The sequence below is a fragment of the Capra hircus genome, chromosome 27, assembly GCF_001704415.2.
Source record: "Capra hircus breed San Clemente chromosome 27, ASM170441v1, whole genome shotgun sequence".
In the NCBI taxonomy this organism is placed as follows: domain Eukaryota; kingdom Metazoa; phylum Chordata; class Mammalia; order Artiodactyla; family Bovidae; genus Capra; species Capra hircus.
This window is the reverse complement of record NC_030834.1, coordinates 11,860,258-11,880,854: the sequence shown is the minus strand read 5'-3', so window position 1 is coordinate 11,880,854 and position 20,597 is coordinate 11,860,258. Positions and strand designations below refer to the sequence as shown.

Here is a 20,597-nt window from a genome sequence, read left to right as displayed (position 1 = left end):
AGTGAACACAAGGAGAGCAAGAGCCCCAGGACCCTCTGGTCGAGGGGCTCGAGAATTTCAGAACCAGGTATTACTGCATCCGTTGCACCCTTTGAAAAGGGGGTGTTACTGCAGGGAAGTCTTGGAAGATAGATGCATGTCCCAGGCCCAAGGCTTCTGCGGCACGGTGATTTGCACTTGACCCTTGTCCGGGAGCGTCATTTCCCCTTGGCTCCCCGAGCAAGGCTCTCTGTTCAGACTGGGGGTTCTGGCAGCGTGGCTATCTGGCTGCAGCTCAGTGTCCTTAGATATCCACAAGAAAAACACAGCTTTTCTCTCTGAGCCACATGACCTCCCTGGGTGGAACAGAACAGTTACCTAAAAGTTTACGGGACAATTACAAACCACCTCCCTGGAGGGGGTGTCAGAGGCCAGCAGGAAGCGTGGAATCTAAGTGGCCACCCTTCCTGCAGAGATGCTGACAGCAGAGGCTCTAGGCCCACGCTGTCTGCCTCCAGAGGCCAGGACCCCACGGAAGGAGAGAGAAAGAGGCGGGTGAAACCCCAATCAGTCCAAGAGCCAGGGAAGAGGACTCCACTGCTGTTTCTCCTGGGAGCTGCAGGGGTGATTTCAAATTCCTCTTTAGGGCTGCTGTAATTAAGACAATAACTCAAAAGTCTTGGAAAGGGCAGCCAACGTGAAAAGTTAAGGACCTTAGCCATCAAAATGTTCGCTGTACTTTCCCGCCTGTTCCAAGAGAGGGGACTTTCTACATAAAGGAACAGGGGACATCCTGGATGTGAATGAAGAGCAGGCAGTGTGGGTCACAGAGTGAGATAGTGGCAGAGAGCCAGCCAGCAGCAGCCCCTGCGCCCCGCCCCCTGCATCCCCCCAAGCATCCATTCAGCATTCCAATCTTTTTCCTCTGAAAGTGAAAGTGTTAGTCACTCAGTCGTGTCCAACTCTTTGGGACCCCTATGGACTGTAACCTGCTGGGTTCCTCTGTCCATGGAATTCTCCAGGCAAGAATACTGGAGTGGGTATCCATTCCCTTCTCCAGGAGATCTTCCCCACCCAGGGATCGAACCCGGGTCTCCTGCATTGCAGGCAGATTCTTTACCACCTAACAGAGCAATAGCTCTCCTTCAAAAGAGCTCAGAAACACTGATTCCCTCTCTGTACTTCTGGGGCCTCTGAGAATCTAGTCTTCTCCTGGGTCTCCAGGGGCTCCCACCTTTCTCTGACGGGTTGGAGAGCTTGGCTCATCTTTTATTACCGGAATGCGAATCCCATAGTCACTATGCTCCCGCCGTGGAGTTGGCTGACCCCTGTGAAATGATGGTTTTCATCAGAGAAATACCGTGAGCTTGCAATGATATTCAGAAGGTTGTGATTCCAAACCAAGGAAGAAAAATAGTTCAGAGACAGTTAACTGATAGAAAATGGTCTGGGCCTTCAGGGAACGACGGACAAGTTCCTGGTTCTCCATCCAGGGAAGAGCCAGGAGTACAGGCCACTAGCATGTCTGGGGGCGGGGCTGGGGGGCAGAGGGTGGGGGCGGAGATGGATTTCATGAGTCGCCCTACTTCTGCCCCTCACAGTCTCCACCGGCTCCGATTCTGGACCTCAACTAATCCTTTCAGCTTCTTCATATACACGCCCACACACAGAGACACACACACACAAACACTCATGCCTTCCACCCATGTCCGTGGCCTGGGGCTGGACTAACATCATGAAGTGTCAGCAAATGGATTTTACAAACATTACCTCCCAAATGACAGCCTGACGTCTGAAAATATTACCTACTCTGTGTCCCTACAACACTGTCAGTTCACTCAATTGCGTAATCATAGACGAACGTGCCTTACTGCAGCCTCCTGTTTTCCTTCTCGTGTTGGTAACAGAGTCTAAGGGCTGGTTTTAAGACCTCTGGGATAAGATTGATGCCAAAGTACCCAGTGTTTCCATTCATCCAAGGAGCAGGCTGCCTGCAAAACATGTCTAAAATTATCCCTAATTCCAAGTCCTCTCTACACAATCAAGCTCTCCAATATAATAATTCCAAAACCTTTCTTGATTCCTGCTTTTAATAAAGTACATTTACAGAGGATATGAGTTCCAGATTTGATTTCAGACTCTGGGGATGTATATTCCTCTTCTGGAACTTGTATATCCGGTCCTGGGGAAAAAAAAGAAAAGGGAAAGAGAGAAAGAGAAAGAGAGGGGGAGAGAGTGCAGAGCGTAACAAACATTCCTTGTGTTTCTTCTGTCTTTTGCCCACTGAGCGCGGAGGGGAGAGACGGGCTGATACACAGCATCTGGTTAAAGTCAGGTAAGTAACTCTCTGGGGGGGAAAAGAACTGAAGTCAGCTGCCAACCTCTTTCTCTTCCTAATGTGTTTTTGCAGATGGAGGAAAACTGGAGCCAACGCAGAGGTTTCAGTTTTAGGAGATACTTGGGAGAAATGAGAGAGACGGAAACGCTTTGCTCTGTCACTATCCTGTTAGCTGGGTGCCGACCGGAACATTTGGCATCAGGGGCGGAGGGTAGACTTTGACCAGCCCCACGCCCCTGCCATGTGCAAATATGCCAAAGGGACTTCTCCAGCCAGAAGATTCCCCTGAATGAAGGCTGAAGGTAAGACCAGGACCAGAACGGGAAACTGAAGCCTGTTTCTGAGCATACACACCTTTCACCAGGGCTCCGCTGGCCTGAGTGCATGGGCGGCCCCCTCCCGTTCCTAGGAGGGGCTCACAGCCCTGCGAGAGGAGTGGGGAGCTGGGGTCAAAAGGTCTAACTCCTGTGTGTGTGCGTGTTTCAATATTTATTTTTATTTGTTTATTTGGCTGCACCGCGTCTTGGTTGTGGCACGCAGGATCTCGGTCTTCGTTGCAGCCTGTGGGATCGTTAGTTGTAGCATGTGGGAATAAGTTCCCTGACCAGGAATTGAAACCAGGCCCCCTGCATTGGAAGCACAGGGTCTTAGCCACTGGACCACCAGGGAAGTTTCCCTCTTGTAGTTTTGTACCCCTTGCCTTTTGACCGTGGATGAGACATTTCATCCCCAGACCTTGGATTCTGCACCATGTACAATAGAGACCGTAATAAATACTTCACCTGGTCCCAAGGTTTCTGTGAGCCTTTTCCTACACGTGACAGAGAAGCTCGTGTCGGGGAGCAAAGTGACCAAAGTGCCCACCATTCTCTGAGTCGAGTATGGAAGATTTGACGAAATGCTGGGAGCTTTTCTATGAGCCCCTGTCCCACTGTGAGGTGGGATACTGGGTTTACGCCAGCCCTGTAATCTTAGCCCAATTCCACAGTTGGGAGCAGTTTTCTGTAGATAATTCAGTCTCTGCCTGAGTGTGTGAGCAGGACTCACTGGGTTCCCCGGGGGTGGAGGGGAGCAGGCTCGAGTCCACACGGGGTTTCCTAGGTCCTCATCGTGTCTGCTACCGGGTGGCTGGTCTGGGCCGCTCCCTGGACTGTTGACCACTGTTGTCCCATTCCTTGGCTTCAGGCCAGTGTTTGTTGCTGGCTTGAGTAGCTGGTGGTTCGTCTTCTGTCTTGACTGAACTGGAGCCCTGCCTCCTTTATCCCCTGGTTTGGTCTGGGGGTCTCCGTTGGTGCCTTGAGCCCCTGGGCCGCCCCTGGAGTGTGGGTCCCTGGGTCTCCCTTGGTGCTGAGCCCCTGGCTCTAATCGTGAGGTCAGGGCCCAGGCCGTTCATTCTGCACCCCCTAGCCCACAGCGCCGTCTTGCACCCACATGGTCATTCCTCTCTGGTATGTGCTCTAGCCAGGTTCCACCCAGCATCTGTGCCTCCCCACTCCAGGGTCACCCAGGAGATTCCAAGTTCTTTCCACACCACACAGGAAGTGAGGGTAGCTCGGGAAAGCTAAATGCTAGCCCTTCCACTGTCTGACCACAGAGTACTGCTGAGTTTACTCTGATGTGGCCACTCCCACATGGGTGTGGGGAGCCTGTGTTTGATGCAGTCTGAAACGAGGGAGAGGCTTTGTGTTGATGAGGCGGTTGGATGGCCTCACTAGCTCCATGGACATGTGTTTGGGCAGACTCCAAGAGACAGTGAAGGCCACGGAAGTGTGCTGCAGTCCATGGGGTCACAAAGAGTTGGGCACAACTTAGCGACATGAACAACAACAGCAAACATCTAACACACTTCCCGCTCAGGGTAGCCCAGAGACAGAAAATCAAGATGAATGTCTGTCCAGCCTCTATCTTCTTTCTTCTCATGGTCCCTTGGGACCAGAAATGGGCAGGCTTCCTGCCTCTACAATTCAAACCTCCTAGTCTAGTTGTCTTTGCAGTCGCATGGACTATAGCCTGCCAGGTTCTTCTGTCCATGGAACTTTCCAGGGAAGAATACTGGAGTGGTTTGCCATTTCCTCCTCCAGGGGACCTTCCCAACCCAGGAATGGAACCTGGGTCTTTTGGGTCTCCTGCTTTGGCAAGCAGGTTCTTTAACACCAGTGCCACCTGGGAAGCCTTAGTTGTCACTGCAAAACCAGTTCTCAGCTGCATGGAAGCAGTTCCAGGATCTGAGTCCTACCTACGAGCTTGGCTCTTTAGCAGGTTATGCTAAATGGGAGCTAAATAAATTAAGAAAATCATATTTCTCTCTCAATAAAACCTAGTTTTTACCTCTATTGTGCCTACAAAATACCCATTTGGGGTCAGGATAACCAGCATATTAGCTTTTTTTTTTTGCATTCACTCTGTTGAAGTTTGAAGGTAGGCTTATGTCTCTGAGAAAATGGGAAAGTGAAGTGATAGATTAACCCATGAAACACAAAAATGAAAAGTGTGTTAGTGGTATTCTAGACATGTCGTCCCTCTTGCAACCAGATAACCCTTGGCACTCTTTCCAACTCAGAAGAATTCAACTCTTACGATGGAGCTTAAGAGCACAGTTTGGAAAGTATGACATAGTTTCCAAGTGCGTCCATATATACTAACTCGATTCTTTCTGCTATTAGATTTCCGAAGTACTGGTCCCTCTGAAATCTGCCTGAGGCAACTTGAACTTGGATGAATGGCCATTAAACATGCTGATGCTGAACAAGGCTGCACAGCATCCAATGACTTCTCTGCTGGTAAAAACTGTCTCATGATTTATTCTAAAACATTGGCCTTGAGCTACTTTCCATTCTCTAATGTATTACTTTGGAGATTATAAATCAGAGTCTACTTGCTGTGGTCTTTCACTTGGACAACTCACTTGACCCTCCCCCCACCCCCACCCAGTCATCGAACCTCTTTAGGGAAGAGCCCACTGGAAAGGAATCAGAAAAGATGGGTTCCTCAACTGCTCGAATTGGGCAAACAACAACTCTACTACAGAAAATGAATTGACCAGCTTGTAATTTCCTGACCTTCTCATGAATTTGATGCTGGCATCTAGTGCTGGAGAATTAACCCATGTCAAGCAAGGCCACTGGATGGCTCATCAGCGCCACTAAATCACCTCGTGCTCATTTGCCGCCAGGTCCCTCCACCAAGCGAGATCAGTCCACCAGACGAGCACCGTCTCCGAGTCCAGTACTATATTATGCCAGCAAGCATCATGAAAAAAGTAGGGCAGAGTCCTTGACCTGCGAAACTCCCCGTCTAGTGGAGGAGGTAAACAGTGAGACAGTGAGAAAACAAAATTAAACACTGAACTTCGTGGCACCTTCTGTGGGAACAACAGGAATCCAAGAAGGAGGAATAGCCTGAGGAGACACCATAGACAGGTGGGATGTCTAGACGGGGCTATAAACAGGAGAGAAGGGCAATAACAAGACGAGGAGAGTAACAGTGAAGTCACAGTTGGGAAGATGGACCTGTGCATGTGGGCTGGGGACTGTGAGGAGCCCCACTTGGCAAGAGGAGAACAGACAGAGAATTGATGGGGAAATGGCTGTCTAGGACTCCCCTGGGAGTCCAGTGGTTAAAACTCCATGCTTCCAATGCAGCGGTTGTGAGTTCAGTCCCTGGTCAGGAAACTAGGATCCCACATGCCATGCAGGGAAGTCAAAAGGTAAAAATAAATAGATAATTTTTAAAATGACCGGAAAATGGAGGATCTAGACGATGAAGATGTAAAGCAGAGGGCTTGTGATAGACAGCGGGGTGCCATGTGTAAGAACACAGCATGGGATGAGATGGGATGAAGATCCTACGCTTTTAGGATGCTTGGGGACAAGATAGACTATATTGTGGGAAGTGTCTGAAGCTGGAGGGGCCTCTGTCTAGTTACTTGACTGGACAGGTATGTGAAGAGAAGGAGGGAAGAGGGAGAAGCAAGTTCTAGATACACACACAACTATGAAAGAGGAATTCCTGATAATTGACTGGATAAGGGACACAAGGGAGAAGGAACTTCATGGTTTTTAGTATCGGAAAGAGGAGCAATAGTGGTGCCATTGTAAGAAGGCCCTGAGGGACTTCTCCGGTGGTCCAGTGGTTAAGACTCTGCACTTTCACTGCAGGGGTCACAGGTTCAGTCCCTGACTGGGAAACCACCATCCCACGTGCCACGTAGTACAGCCTGAAAAGAGAGAAAGAAGGAACCCCATCTCACAGCAGCGTGTTTGGTTTATTTCTATTGGTGATCGGTTATTTCTATTGGTTCTAGATTGGCCTCATAGACGAAATAATCCCCATGGACCCAAACGATGCCAAGCATCTTGGTAAGGTGGACGGCTCTGTCTCCAGCAACTGGACCTATGGTTCTTCAAAAATCAACACAAGAAGTTATACACCTGCTTATCCCAGCAGAAGGATGCAGGTGGGAGGCTCTAGAGCACGCAGCTTTCAAATCCCTGCTACTTACTAGCTGTGTGGTTTGGGCAAATTGCAGAAACCTCTCTGTGCTCCTTCGTGTATCACAATGGGGACAATAATGACCACCTCATGAACGAAGACGTTCGTGTCGAACACTTGATAGCACAATGACTCAATAAGTGCTAGCTGTACTTCATTCGAATAAAATAAAACAATAAGCACTTAAACAATTTATAAAATTCAAAGCTTTTAAGAGAGGGTAAGATTTTTTGTAGACACAGTGGGATGGATTGGAAAAAGTATTGGACTCGGAGTCTGTCTTAATCTTATGTCCAACAGCCATCAGTTCTGTTACCCAAGGTAAACCTGTTAACTGCCAAGAAGTCTCAGTTTATTTGCGTAATGTCAATAATAACACACGTCCTGCCTTGCTATATGATTCTGAAAAGAAAAGAGATGATTCATGTGAAGTTATCTGGCAGAAACTAAATGCTTTGCAAAGGAAACATATCAATTCGTTGTTGTTATCGTTAGTATGTTAAAGAATCCATCCTTCATTTATCTGTGATGGTCAGAATGAAGACTCAGTTCGCTGGAAAGGCTTTCACCGTGTCTCAAAATAGCATTCCAGCAAAGTCTTATTTACACAGGTTCCGTGATTTAATTGCCTCTGAGGACGTGGAGCAGCCCCTTGAAGAGAAGTGAAGTCTTGGGTTACTTTACGTTGGCCTGGGCTTTAGAAGTGGGTGGCAGTGACTCTGAATAGAATCACTGTTGAGCTGTACACATTTATGATTTATTTTGGTTAGAGCAACCCTCAGGGTGGGGTGGGATTTGGTGGGGTGGCAGTAGCCTGGTCTGGTCAATGATTAATCTGGGAATTTCCAGCTGTCCTCAGCCCTTTTAGGAAAAGCCCCAGCTGTCTTCAGAGCTAATGAATGTCCATCCTGAATGAATCTCCTGGAAGTTGCCCACCCCCGGTTCTCCGGGGCCCAGCAATGCTGAGTGGTTAGTATGGATGGTTCATAGGAAAACAAAGCTTTGAAAGGCAGGACAGAAACAAATTCTGACTTGACCTCAAGCTGCTCCCGAAGCCCAGGGCTCATGTTTCCCAGGCTGCACATCAATCTCAGCTCCCCAGGCTGGCGAGGTGGGAACAGAGTTCATAGCGCCCTTCAATCAGGGCTGGTGCTGGAGGCTGCAAGGACGAGCCGCTCATTATGTGAGCGAGTTAGGAGTCTCTTTCTTTAGTCTTTCTGTGTTCCTTTACAGAACTTAGTTTGACAATGGCCTTGGACCAGCATGAAGCAACAATTCTGAGTCGACATCATCTTCACCTGGCATTTCAGAAAGATACCCCTTTCATGCCCACCTCCTTTCCTTCCGTTGTTTATCTCTACAGCTTCAATCTTCTGGAAGCGATATTCATTTAGAGGCTCAATTTAGGTGATGAAAATTCTAACTGTTGCTGGTGAAGAGGGCACATGCCTCCTAGCTTTTGCTCTCAATATCCACTTGGTGCGGCCATTGTGCCACACCTCAGCCATCGGACCAACCTGAAGTCAGGGGAATGCTTTCCACCCTCGAGGTGCAACTTACAACTCCACAAGCCGACACACATCCGTGGCCTTCTTTCTTGTGGCCTGTGGCATCATTAGTGGATAGATCTGGCTTCAGTTTGGCCCAGGCCTTAGGGATCCAAGCACATGGATCTTCCTGCCATTTCCGATTCCCAAGAAACCTCATATCAGCAAACTTTGGGAATACAGTGCTTTTAGAGCACCTGAAAAATAAAAAGTAGATGGCACTAGTGGTAAAGAACACACCTGCCAACGCAGGGGATGGTAAGAGACACAGATTCGATCCCTGGATCGGGAAGATCCCCCGGAGAAGGGCATGGCAACCCACTCCAGTATTCGTGCCTGGAGAATCCCAAGGAGGGAGGAGCCAGGCAGGCTACAGTCCATAGGGTCATAAAGAGTCAGACATGACTGAAGTGACTTAGCATGCACGCACATGTGGTACATTTGTGTGGGGCTTTTTCATTTCACAGAATATCAAGGTGAGATTTGGAAATTGTAATTAAAGTACATGTTTCATGCTGTTAACATGGATCAAAAGATAAGGAACCACTAAGTAGGTTCTTGCCACTGGTTTTCAGCTGACACTCTCTGCTGTCTCCAAATACTTTAATTAATGTTTCAGGAGGGGGTCAGAAATCTGCCTTCTAGGGATTTCCCTGGTGGTCCAGTGGTTAAGAAACTGCCTTGCAATGCAGGGGATGCGAGTTCGATCCCTGGTCCAGGAAGATCCCACATGCCTCGGGGCAACTAAGCCCATGCCCTGAAACTACTGAGTGCACCACAGCAAAGATCCCATGTGCCACAGCTAGGACCCGACACAGCCGGATAAATAAATATTTTCTAAAAAAGAAATCTGCCTTCTCTAAAAGCATAAGCATTTCTTTGTAAGTATATTACATTCAAAATGAAAATATATTTGCATTCGAAATTTATCTCTGTTTAAGTGGACTCATCACATTAACATCCAGTGTGATTACTGTCTTTCCCGCATTCCCGGCAATGAAGCTGTAGTCTTTGCTCTTCTGGCATCGTGGATTTAGACAGAGGGAGCAGAGTGAGCTGAGGGATTTATAAGAAGATCCCATTTCTCTTGCCTCACAAGGTTTTCGGTAAAGGAAACTGCACATTTTTGTCTCTGAAAATAGCTACCTTGTAAAAATTAAAAAACCCTGAGAGACTCTAGCTTTAAAGCTCTGCTAAGTAGCAAAGGAGCAAAAACCGATTTGGTCCCAATGAACCCTTTCGTCTCAAAGCTGCCAGACATCTATCTCTGCATTCCTGATGAATTTGGAGAAGTCGATTTCTGCAAAGACAATTTTATACAGCAATTCCAGACCAGGGAATCACGAGAAGATGAGCCATCATCTTTTATTCTTGAATAAGAAGGCAGTTTGGCACCATGATGAACATGGTTACACGCAGCCTCTGCTGCTGTGTGCTGAAGACCACCTCATTCCAGGCTGGCCAGACAGAAGACGGATGGTGACATTGACTCTCAGATGCTACAAACCATGTCATCGGCAATGACAAGAGGACAGCTTTTCCTCATTCTCTTCCAGGGGCCTCTCCATCCAGGAGACTAGAATGTTCCTGGATTTTGAGAGGGTCGCTGGATACTTTCAGGTTTAGAAATGAACAGAGCAGCACAGCCTATCACTGGGTTGCTAATCATTCACAGGGAGTATTTCTCAGAGCCTCACACACGGGCTGTGTATGTCTTCTCATGTGGATGGTCAGCCCTTGGAGGTTTATGCAAAGAAAATCAATAAAGTCCAGTAAATAAACACTCATTATGGTCGAACATCTTGTGCATCTAAAGTGACCGAGGGGCACTTCCCTGGTGGTCTGGGGGTTAAGAATCTGCCTTGCAGGGCAGGAGACACAGGTTTGATCCCTAGCTGGGGAACTAAGATCCCACAGGCCAAATAGCAACTAAGCCTGGCATGCCAACTAGAGACTCTGTGCGCTGTTACCAAAGATCCTGCAACTAAGTGTGCAACTAAGACCCGATGCAGCCAAGTAAATAAAAATATTTTTTAAAAATAAAGCGACTTACAAATCTTCTTTCACTTTCTAAAGACAACTGCTGACTGACACAGCTTCTGAACCAGGGAGGTCAGAGAAGCAGTCTACTGGAATGTCTTCTGACTTTGGAGTCTGGTTGACCTTGGTCTGGAGTCTGGGGTCTGGATGAGCAGCTCCAAAGCCTGAGTGCCTCTGAAGCTCTGCCTTCCTCCTAGCCTCCCAGAGTAGACTGCAGTCACCTTGAACGTGACCATCTGAATTGCTGTTCCTCCCTGCAAATGTTCCTCTAGTCTTTTACTACAGACTGCCTTGGCCAGCTCCCAGTGACAGGTCTACAGGTGACTGGCAGACCACTTTCTGTGTCACAAATGTTTATGAAGGTGGACGTGTTAGTCCCTCAGTCATGTTCGACTCTTTTGCAGCCCCATTTACTGTAACCTGCCAGTCTTCCCTGTCCACGGGATTCTCCAGGCAAGATACTGGAGTGGGTTGCCATCCCCTTCTCCAGGGAATTTTTTCCCAAACCAGGGATCAAACCCAGGTCTCCTGCATTGCAGGCAGATTCTTTACCATCTGAGCTACCAGGAAAGGGCTACTGTTTATGGGAGAATTGTATTAGTTAGAATACGTTAGGTTGCTCTGTGATAACAAATGAACCCCAAGATCCCATTGCTGAACACAAAAAAGATTTATTTCTCACATGTGCCTCATATCCATTGCCAAGTCAAGGATGCTGGGTACGTGTGCGGGGGAAATTCCATTCCACAGTCACTCAAGCATCCAGGCTGATGGAGGCTGTACCCTCTGTAACGGTAACATCTAGAACACATTACTCCTTTGGTCTCCAGGGAAGAGAAAGGCTGGATGTCTCACCTGCTCTTCAATGCTGGGGAGTGACGGGGTAGGGGGTCACCCCAGCTCATCCCCCATTGGTCTAAACTGGTCATGTGACCCCACCAGCCCCAGAAGCCTGGGGTGGGGGGGTCCCATCTCCTACATGCCTGGAAGGTAAGGAGACCCAGATGGTGTGTGCACAGAACGTCTAGGAAAGCCTGTGCTTTTGTTTCAAGCTCGACTTATTTATTTACTTATTGTAATGAATAAACAGCAGGCACCACAGGGCAGATCTCATCCAGAACAATGACAAGTTTCTCGAAGCCCAGTAAGTTTGTCTCTGTCACCTCAAGCAGGGACATGCAGGATCCAGAGGGGTTTCTTTTTTCCTCCCACCAAGGAGGTCAGAAACCAAAAATATGTTGAGGCGCACGGTCTCAGAGAGCCAAGCTACACAGCAGTGACTCGGAAACCCTGAGGAGTGGGACCTGCCCTGAAACAGCCCCCTGCTAATTAACCCCGTGGTCGTTTGCGGTCCCGTCCACCCGCAGGCATGCAGATTCAGCCCGCGTCTGCGCTCAGAATTCATCTGTAGCCAGGCAGGCTGCGCCAGTTCTGAGATGCCAGAGGTTAACTTACTGGAACAGCCACCACATCAGAAAGCCTGTCACATGACAGCGCCAAGGAGCTCAAACCCCACATCAGAACGCCTTGGCTAGTGTGGAAGTCTCGAAATGCAGTGTGTATTCTTCATTGGGAATTAAGACCATGTGGGTTCATCCTAAGTATAGCCTACCCTGGACGTGTTTTTAATTAGGCATTGAGACACTTGAGCATTAGTGGCCAGAACTGACCTGGCTACAAGTTGGAGGCCATAGGGACCCCGTCTAATGTCTGAGAACTTATATTACTTGAACGCAGTAGGTGCTAAAAGAGGCTTTTCTTCATAATGATGTTATGTTGTGTGACTTATCATAGTAGGGATAAAACTCGGTTGAATTTTCTCTGCCAATTTTTTTAGAGGATGAAGAAGACACAAGGCCACTTAATATCTTGGCACAGAGTAGAAAAGGCTGATCATTTTCAGGCTCTGAGAACCATCAGCAAACTTTACTTACCAACAATAATATCTTATAAAGATTTATGGTTCTTTATAATATAATAATATCTTATAAAGATTATGCTTCTCAGTCCAAAGGTACTGTTTGAAGAACTTTACACAGATTATTTTATTCAGTCCTCACAATTACCTCTGAAGTATGATTACTGTCCTTTTTATACAAATGAGGAAACTAAACGAGGGCTTTAAAAGTTCAAGGAACTTGTCTAGAATCACAAATTCAAGTAGTGGAGGTGGGTTCTAACCTAAGCCTGTATGATTGCAAAGCACATGTGTGTTTCAAAATAACTTCCTTTACACAGTGCAGCTCATAGAAAAAATTTTAAATACGAAAAAGAAGAGGGAATGAAATACATATCATTTGTAATCCACCATGCACAGATATTAACTGTCATAATTTGGTGCATGTGTATCTTGGATTTTTCCTACTCTGACGTTACTCACAAGTGACTTGAAATTCCTTAGGTCAGTCTTGTTCTTGGGCTGGATCTGCCTTCAGTTCATGGCAGTGTTGCCCCAAATTTTCCCTCAAAGAAAACAATCCAACACCCAAAAGAATTTCTATAGGTAATGCAGACATTTTACCAATGTTCATTCTTCCAATCCATGAACACAGAGTGTCTTTCCATTTATGTGTGTCTTCCTCAATTTCTTTCAACAGTATTATGTCGTTTTCACTGCACAAGTCTTTCACCTCCTTGGTTTATCCTAGGTGCTTCGATCTTTTTGTTGCAACTGTAAATGGAATTGTTTCCTTAATTCCTCTTCCTGCTAGCTCATTGTTAGCATATGGAAACACAACAGATTCTTTTGTATATAGATTCCTTAACCAGAAACTTTTCTACATTTATTATTTCTAATAGGATTTTTGATGGGGTCTTTGGGATTCTCAACATATAAAATCATATCATCTGCAAACAGTGACATTTCTATTTCTTCCTCTCCATTTGGATGACTCTTATTCCCTTCTTCTTGCCTAATTGCTCAGTTAAGGACTTCTGATACTGTGTTGAATAAGAGTGGCAGGAGTGGGTATCCTTGCTCCTGATCTTAGAGGGATAGCTCTTGACTTTTCACCATTGAGTATGATATTAGCTATGGGTTTGTCACGTATGACCTTTATTATCTTGAAGTGCACTTATTCTATATCTATTTTATTGAGAGTTTTTATGATATATGAGTGTTGAATCTTGTGAAATGCTTTTTGTGCATATATTGAAATGATCTTGTGGTTTTTATCCTTACTTTTGTTCATGTGGCATATATCATGTTGATTGATTTGTAGATATTGAACCATCCTTATATCCCTGGAATAAATCCTACTTAACCATGATGTATGATCCTTTTAATGTATTGTTGTATTCAGTTTGCTAATTTCTGTAGCTATGTTCATCAGAGATAGTGGCCCATAATTTTCTTTTTTTGTGTTGTTTTCATCTGGTTTTGGCATTAGGGTGAGGTTGGTCTCCGAATATGAGTTAAAAAGCATTCCCTCCTCTTTTTTTTTAAGAAAAGTTTAGATGGATAGATATTAGATATTCTTGGAGTAAAATAAGAAAGTAAAAGAATTTTGGTAAAATTTACCTGTAGAGCCATCTGATCCTGGACTTTTTTTCCCAGGAGCCTTTCAATCACTATTTTAGTCTCTGTACTAAAATGGGCAAAGAAGGTGAATAGACAGTCTTCCAAAGAAGATATGCAGATGGCCAACAGATACATGAAAAAATGTTCAACATAATTAACTATTGAGCAAATGCAAATCAAAATCACATGAGCTATCACTTTACACCTGTTAGACTGGTTATTATCAAAAAGGCAAAAAAAGAAAAAACAGGAGTTGACAAGGATGTGGAAAAAAGGAGCCCTCATACACTGTTGGTGGAAATGTAAATTGGTACACTCACTATGGAATACAGGATGGTGATTCTCAAAAAATTAAGAATTAAGAACAACCATATGAGCCAACTATCCCACTTCTGGGTATTTATCCAAATAATATTAAAACACTAATTTGAAAAGATATGTGTACTTTATGTTTATTGCAGGATTATTTACAATAGCTCAGATATGGAAACAACTTAAGAGCCCAACAGTGAATGAATGGATAAAGAAGACGTGAGGCACACGCACACACACACACACACACACACACACACACACTCACACACACCCACACTCACACACACACACACTCATACACATATACACCCACACACTCACACACACACCCCCCACACATACCCCACACACGCACCCCTACACACACACACACCACACACACACACACACACCCCACACACACATACACTCACAAACACCCACACTCACACCCCCCACACCCCCCCACACACACACACCCACACACACACTCACAAACACCCACACTCACACACACCCCCCACACAAACTACACACACACACACACCCCACACCTCACACACACACACACTCACATCCCTACACCCACACATCACACACCCCCATCACCCCCATTCACCCCCGCACCACACACACACATGCATCCACATCCCCATACACCACCACACATACCCCCCCATACACCACCACACATACCCCCCCACACAGGAATATTACTCAGTCATTAAAAAGATGAAATCTTCCATTTGTAACAATACTGAGGGTATTATGGAAAGTGAAATGAATCAGACAAAGACAAATACTGTATCAACTCATTCATATATGGAGCAGGAAAAAATCTGATTAACAAACCAAGAGTGAAAACAACACATGAATACAGGGAGCAGAATAGAGGGGAAGGGGTGAGAGAAAGGGTGAAATGGATGAAGGAGATCAGCTATATGGTGATAGAAAATTAATTATGGTGATGAGCACACTATAGTGTACACAGGAGTCAAAATATCATGCTGTACATATGAAGCTTATATAATACTGTAAATCAATGCTACATCAATAAAAATAAATTCCAAAAAAGAACTGCCAAATAACCCAGATTTTACTGAAGGTTTTGGGGCAACGGGAAGAGATTCCCTGCAGCCCAGCTAGGAAAACTATCCTCCACCCGCATCTTTAAACAAGTCACCTTCTCTGCTTCTGCTGCCTTCCAACATCTCTTCCTTTTCTCATGAAAAAAAAAATTATCTTTTTATTACCTTACTTTTTCTAATGTGCACACTCACCCATCAGCCTGCTCAGGAAAACAGCTTCTTCTCTGGATCCACTCTTCTTAGTGCCAGAATTTAGGACCATAAATAATGAAAGATTTTATTCTTGACTCTCTCACACACATTTTCTTACAAAATGGGTTTATTCCGTTTAGTAAGCCACTTTATCTTCCTCAAGAGTATATTTTGTTATATGGGATAAATCTGAAAGTTCTGTTGGCGATTGTTTTACTTGATTAATGAGAAAAGAAAAGCAGGTGTTACCCTGTGCACTGAGGAATTTCTGGAAGAACACTGTCACAATTATAGCCTTTCAAGTCATAACGTCATCCTGACTATATTAGGTTCATACTCAGTATTTTAAAAAAACTTTTTTGGCCACATTGTGTGACATGTGAGGTCTTAGTTCCCCAACCAAGGCTCGAACCTGCCTCCCTACTCTAGAAGCACTGGGTCTTAACCACTGGACTGCCACCAAATTTCCCTGGTTTAAAGTATACTGTTGTAAAAGAAAATTTTTTTACAGGTCACCAACACCTGACCAGATGAATGTTTTATTTCTATTGTTAAGTCAATGTTTTTTTTTTTTTTTTAACTAAGCAAGATAAAGCAGTAGTACCAATATGAGTCAGTTTTATTTTCCCCTACATTATAGTGCATATATTTTTCTGTCTATGCCTCTGGAGTAAACAAGCCATTAAGAGAAAATTCTGATGAAACAGTTGGGGAGGTGTACAAGAAGGAGCAGACCAGCTTCTGATGGCCAAGAATTTCTTACGCAAGAGAGCTGAGCCCCAGTCTGGGGGTGGAGCTGCTGGTACATATTCTATTTATGTAAATTAGTGGTTTTCAGACTTTAGTGATTCCATGCCATGTAATGGATTAAAGATGGCCACAAATGTTTTGCCAGACCACTCACTGAGAGATAAATTCTGTGTCTCCTCCCCTTGAATCTTGGGTGGACTCTTGGACTCCTTTGACCAATAAAATATGATGGCAGTGACAGGATGGTATATTCTTGCTCCAGGACTTAGAAGACTGACTTTTACTTCCTGTCTCTTGGAACATTCCCTCTTAGAATCCAGCCTCCATTTCATGAGGAAGGCCAAGAACGCCAGTGGGGAAGCCACATGGCAGAGAATGGGAACCCGCCCCTCCCCCTACAGACAACAGCTCTGTTGAGCTCGCAACTTGCCAACCAAGAGGGCAAGCCATCTTGGAAGTGGATCTTCGAGATCGAGCTGAGGTGTTCTCTGGGCTAAGGCAGGACAAGGCGGGGGGGAAGAACTGCTCAGGTGAGCAATTTATTCACAAACTTCTGATCCAGAAGTTTGTGAACAAAATTAAAACCACTAAGTTGCCATTGTATCTGCTGCAATAACAGATAACCAGCACATACTTCCATCATCAAAAACATTTTAGCGATTTTGGTATACTTACTTGTTATGCCCTATCCAGTTACTGATATATTATAAAACATATCAGAAATAGAAAATAAAAAGGGCTTAGCTATAAATACAAATTCTAAAATGTTCTTCTTGCCATTCAGTGGGGTTTTGTGGGTTTTTTTGTTTTTGTTTTTTTGAGCCTATATACATTTTGGTAATCTTTGGTCTGGAATAGATGATGCCCAAGACCCAATTCATTGACAATAAATAATCTCTCAATACTAGTCAAATGTCTGAAAAATGTAGAGTGTTTAGATAACACATGGTCAAAGAGGGGATAATTAACCAGGCACCTCTGGAAAGCTGAATTTGACTCAAGCAAGAATACTCAAACTGTGAGACTAGAAGGGCAATTTTTGCCACTTCTATATTTCTCCCTTTTTAATGACCACAACAATAAATAGTCTTTTGTTTCTGACTTTTAAAACATAGGGTTAAGAGTGAGCAACTTATTTGAAACTTGCTATGGCTTGGGGGGAATTTAAATGTGCTAGTCCAAAGCTATCCCTTCTCCAGGGGATCTTCCCAACCCAGGGATCCACTACAATATATGAATATTATTCCAGGTCAGTAAATAAAAGTCTGCATTGTTATTTTAATAAATACATGATATTCCAATAAGTGGACATATTATTTTTGATCCATAATTTGTCATTGGATATTCAGGCTGTTTTCCAATTTGGGGTGATTGTAACAATCATTCTTACAGCTAAATATTTGCATGCATTCTTTTTTACTTAATTATTTCCTTCCTGTGCATTCCAGTTATTGGTTATGAACAAGCACTGGTTATTGTTATTTGGATGTGAATAAGTGCTGTCAAATTTCTCTCCAGAAAGTTTGCATTACTTTATAATTTTTCCGCCACCAGTGTCCATTTCCCAGCACCCTCAACAATACTTGGTATTATAATTAAAAAAATAATTTTGTCAACTTAATGTAAAGATTGTGCTGTACATATGTATATGACATATGACATATATTTTATGTCTTAAAATTTCCCTTTGATTTTTTTTTTCCTGGTTTATTGCCTATTTTTTCCTATTTATTTTTATAAGCTGCCTTGGAATTTTTTTTGTGTGTGGGAAGGAATAAAGCATACTACAAATAAACAATTTTAAAGAGGTAATTTCCTAATTCTGGGAAAGACAGAAATGGCAGTTTTATTAGTCAATAACTCCTTTCATTTGCAAGTGTCATAAACGCAACTCCAATTGGCTTAAGCAAAAAAGGAATTTACTGGCTCACTGAAGAGTTTCAGGCACAGCTGGATGAATGGTTTAAATAATAACTCCAGGGCTCCCTCCACCTCTCAGCTCTGGTTCCCTGTTTGCCTTCCTTTATTCCTAGCCATTCTCTTGCTGTCTCAGCCGGGATCCAGAGCAAGAGAGAACTTCTTTTCCAACTGCTTTAACACAAGACCCAGAGAAGACTGTGACTGGCCAGCTTAGGTCATGTGCTCATACCTGAGCCAATCATATGGTCAGGCTTTAGGGGCATCTCTTTAGTTAGGGACATGGTGGGTTCTACTACAGTCAAACCAAATAAATTGGGGGCGGAATAATTCCCAGAGGAAAGGATGCTGGTACAATAGAAGTAAGATCTAGGAATCTGGAAACCTAGGATTTGTCCTACTTTTTCACTACTGCCTGTGGGAGCTCTCTGAGCTTTAGCTATCTTACTCATCCACAGGAAAGAGTGATCCTCACCTTATGTAGCTCAAATGATGATTCTAGTTTTGCCCAAATGAGATCACCAAGGTGAAACTTCTTGCCAGCAATGAAGCATCATGCAGGAATTCCTCAGTGGTCCAGTGGCTAAGACTCCACGCTTCCAGTGCAGGGGGCATAGGTTTCATCCCTGATCAGGGAATTAGAACCCACATGCCTCAACTAAGAGTTTGCGTGCCACAGCTAAAAATCTTGCATGCCACAACTAAAAGAACTCATATACTACATACTACCTTGTGCTTAGACAAAGACCTGGAGCAGCCAAAAAGTTTTTTAAAAACAAACTTTTTAAAAGAAGTATCATGCAAATACAGCCTGCGTACAAATAAAACTTCCTGGGCTTCCCTTGTGGCTCAGCTGGTAAAGAATCTGCCTGCAATGTGGGAGACCTGGGTTTGATCCCTGGGTTGGGAAGATCCCCTGGAGAAGGGAAAGGCTACCCACTCCAGTATTCTGGCCTGGAGAATTCCATGGACTGTATAGTCCGTGGGGTCACAAAGAGTCGGACACGACTCAGCGACTTTCACTTTCACAAATAAAACTAAAGCCAGGAAATTCTATGTGTTTCCAATTACAGTTTTACATGAATACCCCCTTGAGAAGTCAATGAAAAAATCAGTGCCTGGTTGGCCAGAAGGCCCACATCCCCCTCAACACTGGTTCTGCCTAAAACAGTTCATTCTAATTGTGCTGAAAAGCAGCTCTAACTGTCATCCTCAGGAAGCAGGAAAGGGTAGCAGCCATAATCACCGTGGAAAGTTGAAAACGGTACTGACATCATACCATGATGGTGTCTTTCTAGGAAAATATGTATCCTGTCTTTGCTTTCCATCTGATTATTAATAACAAGCCTGTGACCTGCCCTAGTGCAGGAATGATCCCACAGTCCAGCAAGGAGGAAGCACCCAAGGGTGACTGGGTGGTCATAGGGCTGTGATCTTGCTGAATCCGAGCAGGGCAGGGCCAGAAAGAGAAGCCGGACATGGGGGTGCTCGGAGAAGCTGAGGGGTTTGGCCTGAGAAAGAGCCACACGCAGGCAGGGAATTATACATGGGGTCTGTTCTTCTGTACTAATTGCTCTTGGCCACCAACATGTGCTATACAAGAGAGCAAGACTTTCACAGCTACTTCTGACCACACCTGCCGGGATGTGGACTCAGAGATGAGAGGCTCAGTCAAAGGAAGCGACAGCCAGCCTCCACCCAGAATGGTCCCAGGCCAGCGATGACTGTCTGAGAAGTGGTGATCTGAGAAACGTACCAGCTCTTAAAGGCTTCCCTGATAGCTCAGTTGGTAAAGAATCTGCCTGCAATGCAGGAGACCCCGATTCAATTCCTGGGTCGGGAAGATCTGCTGGAGAAGGGATAGGCTACCCACTCCAGTGTCCTTGGGCTTCCCTGGTGGCTCAGATGGTAAAGAATCTGCCTGCAGTGAGGGAGACCTGGGTTTGACCCCAGGGTTGGAAAGATCCCCTGGAGAAGGGATAGGCTGCCCACTGTAGTATTCTGGCCTGGAGAATTCCATGGACTGTGTAGTCCATGGGGTAGCAAAGAGTTGGACACAACTGAGTGACTTTCACTTTCACCAACTCTTAAAATGCTTCCCTTCTCTCTTCACCCCACTCACCCTAAGCCCACCAGGTTACTGCCTAAAATTCCCACAATTCAGACAACACTTTTAGTTGTATTATTTGTTTTGCTTTCATTTTGGGGGGAGGCGCCTGCACTGCATGGCAGATGGAATCTTAGTTTCTGGACAGGGGATCGAGTCTGTGCCCCCTGCACTGGGAGCTCTGGAAGCTCGAAGTCCTAACCACTAGACCACCAGGGAGTTCCCCTAGAAGTATCATTATCTCCAAAAGACCTTCTTAAAATGCAAATATGGGGGACTTCCCTGGCGGTCCAGCAGTTGGGAGTCCGCCTGCCAGGGCAGGACGCGGGTCCCA

The 20,597-nt window shown here is 45.1% G+C and overlaps 1 long non-coding RNA gene and 1 other non-coding gene across 2 annotated transcripts; both read left to right on the top strand.

The window, feature by feature from the left end:
- Nucleotides 2,188-7,267, top strand: LOC102190019. The gene is made up of 4 exons (XR_311161.3): nucleotides 2,188-2,314; nucleotides 2,390-2,619; nucleotides 4,981-5,097; nucleotides 6,621-7,267. It is a non-coding gene; the product is annotated as an uncharacterized LOC102190019 (long non-coding RNA).
- Nucleotides 6,432-6,504, top strand: TRNAE-UUC. Its single transcript has one exon. It is a non-coding gene; the product is annotated as a tRNA-Glu (tRNA).